At 37.6% G+C, this 5,466-nt stretch overlaps 1 protein-coding gene across 2 annotated transcripts in view; it reads right to left on the reverse strand.

Moving 5' to 3' along the window:
* The window catches only part of MBD5 (methyl-CpG binding domain protein 5), a 171,862-nt gene extending 166,591 nt beyond the window's left edge, over nt 1-5,271 (reverse strand). For both annotated transcript variants that reach the window (XM_063318381.1, XM_063318380.1), the window contains exon 1: nt 4,757-5,271. The gene's annotated coding sequence lies outside the window, so the exon portion shown is untranslated. The remainder of the gene's footprint in view (nt 1-4,756) is intronic.
* Between the last annotated feature and the right edge of the window lie 195 nt (nt 5,272-5,466).

The following is a 5,466-nucleotide window of genomic DNA, read 5'->3' on the forward strand; positions in this document are numbered from 1 at the left end:
GGTACAGATATTGTTGACTGTCGTTGAAAAAGCATGGGCGGAGTGGAATCAAGTGTTTCTGCGTGATTAGTTCAGGTGGGAAATTTCTTTGCCTTGTATGTGTGCAGAGGAACTTGACAATGAAAAAAGTCAAAATATGCACTGATAAAACAGTTCTATTTGCATTTGTCTCCAAGCTTAGGAAGGGTAGGCTAGATTAGTTCAATGAAAGGGGAAGACCTCCTAGATGCTTTTTTTTTTCAGAGAAACTTGTAATATACCTAAACGCTTTGGCATTTCTATAACCTGAATTTGTTCAGAATATTTTAAAAACACAAATCCTAAACATGGAAAACAGTGTTGAAAATTAAACATGAAATTAAAGGCACAAGTCAATGCACTCATTAATTAACATTACATACTAAGAAAGACAAAATGTAAGAAAGCTGTTTCTATGATCTAGAAATCCATAACTTCGGTGAAGTGAAATAACAGGGCTTGCTGCTAAAAATAGGCCAGCTCAGGTCTTCCTACCTTTTTGGAATAAATCCCTTGCACAGGTTCTGTAATACAACATTAGAGTACTGACAGAAATATGACTTGGGGAGCCATACTAGGGCCTTGGATGGAACTCCTGTCAGGCCTCTTTGGCCGGTGTAATGGAGCCTTTCCCTTAGCTTCTCTTAAAAGGAGCAAGTCAGCTTCAACCGTCAGATGCTCCTTGAAATGGCTGGAATGTAACCTATGAAGTGCTCTTAGTAACTCTGTAACTAGATTACTTAGCAGAAGGTAAATTGCCAGAATTACATTTATTTGTCAATAACATGATTATTCATAATGCCATCCCAAAACAATAAGTGTCAGAAATGCTGATGTTATTGAAACAATAACATCATTAGACTTAAGAACAATTCCATTTGTAATGGCTGCTATTCATTTTCTATTACATAGCTATATCATAGGTTTCAGAAGGCTACAGAAGTTCACACAGCAATCTTTGTGAATAGTTAAACATTCTACCCAAACAATAACCTTTAAGACTGCCAAACACTCACAGGGACTTCAAATTTACAATTAAGTGGGAGCTGAGAATCTGTTAGGGTAGTTCTGTTCTCAAGGTCTGTCCACAAAACAGCTGATTCACAGAAAAGCCAGGCCTATGTTCAAGAAACCAATAGCCTGCTCTGAGTGTTGGCTGCAGCTGTAGAGAGATGTTTGGATGACAACTACAGTACTAGCAGAGCCAGTGCAACAGTATAGATGTCGGTATTACAGAAAAATGTACTGATAGCGTAGCATGAACCTACTTATGATTTGAAAAATAACTTCTTTATGCTGACACAGAAAACAGAAACTAGGATGCCTGTGTAATCTGAACCACCACATACCATCCATATTAACCAGTTCCACTAGTTTGAATGGATCTTACTTCTGATTAAATATACAAAGCATAGAACTCACCCAACCTTCAGCGGCCAAGCATTATTGATCAAACTGAGACATGTTTTGGTTGTATTGACGCCAGCCTTCCATCTGCAGGAAAGCTTGCAAGAAAGAAAACATTTTATAAACTAGAGCTGTGGAATTTTAGTCAAGTCAAACTAACTTGGACTGTACAGTTCAGGAACTGTAAATCACAAAAGTGATCTCCATGAAATGTTTCAAAGCTATATGTGTGATGATTACTTATTTACTGATTAGATTTATATTGAATTTTTCATTCGGGAACTCAAGGAGGCATACAGCGCAGTCTGTCTTCCTGTTTTTTCCCCCAACAACAACCTTGTGAGGTAGACTGGTTTGAGATTGGCCCAAAGTCACCAACTGAGCTTCCATGGCTGAGGGTAGACTAGAACCTGAATCTCCCTGCTCCTAGACCAACATCTTAATCACCACATCAAACTGGCTGTCCAGAATATTGTTCTAAAATAATTCAAATCGTACTGTAGAGATAAAGCTTGAAATGGTTTTCAAGTTCCATCTTAGGGTACTTCCAGAAGGTTCATGCAAAGGTAAACCATTTTCCCAAAAAGAACTTTATCAGGTCTAGTTGGAAGTGCCAGGGGTTGAATCCGAAATATTTTTCTGAAAAGAATATGTTCTAAAGTTGCTGGAATTCTCATACTACAGTATACTTTTGTATTCTATAATTACAAGATGTGGGTTCAAGCAGTTCAAAATGGGGTATTCTGATCTTCCAGAAGTGTTCTGACACTCTTGTTTCAAACTCAAAATGCTTCCTGAATGGTCAAAATAGCACTGGAATATTTCCAGTAAGATCATGGGAGCTATTTTCAAATCAAAACTGTGTTTTGTGTTCAAAATAGGGTTTCCTAGATCAAAATGTTTCAAATTCAAAACATTCTGTACATTACTACAAAGAATCACCTTTCAAAATATTAATTCCTATATGTTTTGCACTACAAACCTCTCAAGGAAGTATACAACCTAGCTTTAAAATGCTAAGAATCTTCAAAGGCCTACTTATTAAAAATGACAATGCTCTGAAATAAAGGCCTATCCATAATGAAATATATTGTTTTGAATGAAGAAATCCAGTTAACAGCTCACAATTAAAAGTTAATTATTATTTATAAAAGTTTATCATGCAGTCATATTCCATGCATAATCATTTCAAAGCAAACTCAGTGCTCAGTAAGCAAATGCAGTTCAGTGAGGCTTATTCTCAAATATTATATAGGATTTCAGTGTGTTTAAATATCGATCATAAATCCATGTTTATTTTAAGTAAATATAGTTTTGGTTAAAACTTAGATGTTAAAAATTAGTTGCTTGCTAGTAAAAATAGGAATATACTGCAAATTAATATGAATCTATAGAATTTAGTACTTAACTGACTGAATAGTTAATATTAACATTACTTTAGTCTTCACAAAAAGTTATATTAAATATTAACTATTCAGTTAAGAACTGAAAATAATTCCGTGTATATGAATAGCATTCATTCATGTAACCTACTTGGACACAGATGGAACTTGCCAGAGTATTACCTGAAGTTATTCTTTTGAGCTAAATTGAAACTTCTGTATGTACCTCAAGAGAAAAGAAAAATGGAACCATCACAACAGTGCTGATGATTTTTTTTAAAAAAAGTCATATCCCCGAACGTTTACCTGAAAGTGCCCAACTGGCCTAAAAAAAAAAACACAACCTGCTTAAATTCCTGTATTCCAGCTATAAAGTGTTACAGAAATGTTTTTTTTCCAAAAGCAAGTTACTTGTTACTACTACCCTCTAAGAACGGAACATAAAGAATTCTTCAAAAGTGCAGCATAACCTTTTCTACAATATGTGTGTCCAACTGAACTTCCAAGTAGGGTTTTTCACCAAGCATCTGACTTGTTCAAAAAATATTTGCCTATATTGATAACTAGGTTACAAAAGGCACTTTTATCAATATATTCTGGTTATCAGAGAAAGCACTTCTATAGCAAGAATTGTTGTTTTTATTTCAAATGATAAAGCAAGGAAGCAGCACAGACCAAGCTGCAGGTTACTTGCTTAAATTCCCTAGGCCTACTGAAATACATGGGCCATCTGTGCACATATCACAGTTCAAATACACCTTGCAGCCTTTAATAAATCAACAATACGATTATCTTAGTTTAACAAAAATGTTTCAAAAAAACAGTAACTCCACAACAGAACTGACCAAGCTATAGGAGTATGATTTAGAACAGGATGTGTTTAAAGTTTTTCTACTTCTCCAACTTCAGATTAAATCTGAACTTTGCAGTGTAATCAATTCAATCAAAAAGACCCTCAAATAATATATTTCTTCTAATCAATGAGATGTATGTATACACATAAATAAACACTGTACAGGATTGAGATAGGATTTTCAACATTGTATAGGTAGCCATCTCTCTAAATAAGCATCTTTGAGTTTTAACTACAATACTTAAATCAAACAAATGAATCCTTAGCAGAAGAACACTTGATGGAACATTATAAATAATATTGAGAGTAAATTCTATATTAAATCCTTAGATGCCAATCCATTAATAACTCACAAAACATGGTAAGTAGATGTAATGTTATTTTGCTTATAAGTAGCCATAAAAAAGGACCTGGGTTTCAGAAGTGTCATAACTTAATAACTGTAACTGTGGCAGAAAGAGTTTCAAGAATTAATGTACTCTGATTTCATACTGTTGCCATTCAAAGCAAAATATTTCAATACCACTTCAAAGCAAATTATTCAGGTAACAAATTTAATCCATTTGCTATTACGTAGTCTGGATGCAACTTCTCAAGACCACCAACAGTAAATGCTCATAAATCCTTCTACAAACTGTGAATAGCAGTTGGAAGGGCTTTCCTATCTACCTGCATCAAAACAACACCCACAAAGCATAAAGCTAAAAATCTATGGCAGTTTGGGTTTCATTGTAAGAAATAAATATGCAAGGGCAAAACCTGTAATGAAAGGCTTCACTGCACACAACTAGGAGCAAAAAATGAACAGACATATGCCTTATATATTACTTAAAATGAAACAACTGCCCCAGCACCTTTCAATCTGTGTTTGCTAAAAATAAAATAGAAATCAAGCGACTACTTTTTTCAGCAACACACGAACTGCTTCTGTCCTCAAAAGTAGAAACAGAAAAGAAAACGGAGAGAGAGAGAGAGAGAATATCAAGAAAACAAACACCCTCCCACTATCCAGATCGCTTCGCCTCGGAGTGAAATTGTGGGGTCGGAGAAGGCATTGCTTACCTTACCTCCCTTTTCCATATAGAGACAAGCTTACCTTGGCTGCACCCCACTTTTATTTCCTTTCCTGGAGCAGTGGAGAAAGAGACACACACAAAGGGTAATAAAGGGGGAGGAGGGGAGAGCAGGGGGATGGGGGGAGCTGGTGAATTGGTGGCTGCTGCTCCTCTGTGTGTGTGTGTGTGTGTGTATGTGTGTGTGTGTTGAGGTGAGGTGTCTTCAGCCAGGGCCAAACAGCAGCAGCAACAGTAGTAGAGGAGACGGAGCTGTGTTGCTAAGAGGCTTTGGGTCTCTTTTCTCTCTCGTCTGACGGCCAAAGCGGGGGAAGAAACTCTCCTTCTCTCACTAGGTCTCTCTGGGATCCTCTAGCTAGGCTGGGGGTGGGGGAGAAACTCAATCTTCTCGGAGCTAACCCCACCCGCAAACCAATTCAAGGTGGAATTAGTGCTCTGTCCCTTTAACAATATAAATAAAAGGTCCCCCCAGTCTCCCCCTTCCCTCTCTTCTTCATCATCAGCTGCTGCTGCTGCTGAGGCTCTGGCTCTGGCTGGGAGAAAGATGGGAGGCTGTCACTGCGCATGCGCCCCAAGGGAGCTTGCTGGGTGAAAGGAGGGGGAGGGAAAAGTTTCCTCCCACAAGGCTCTGCGCCTAGAGCGAACCCGGAAAAAGATTCCGCAAAGATGGAAGAAAGGGGGCGGAAGTGGCAGGCGGGGAAATCGGAGCGTAAAGCGGAAGTAGGTGTGTGGG

The sequence above is a fragment of the Candoia aspera genome, chromosome 1, assembly GCF_035149785.1.
Source record: "Candoia aspera isolate rCanAsp1 chromosome 1, rCanAsp1.hap2, whole genome shotgun sequence".
NCBI classification, from domain to species: domain Eukaryota; kingdom Metazoa; phylum Chordata; class Lepidosauria; order Squamata; family Boidae; genus Candoia; species Candoia aspera.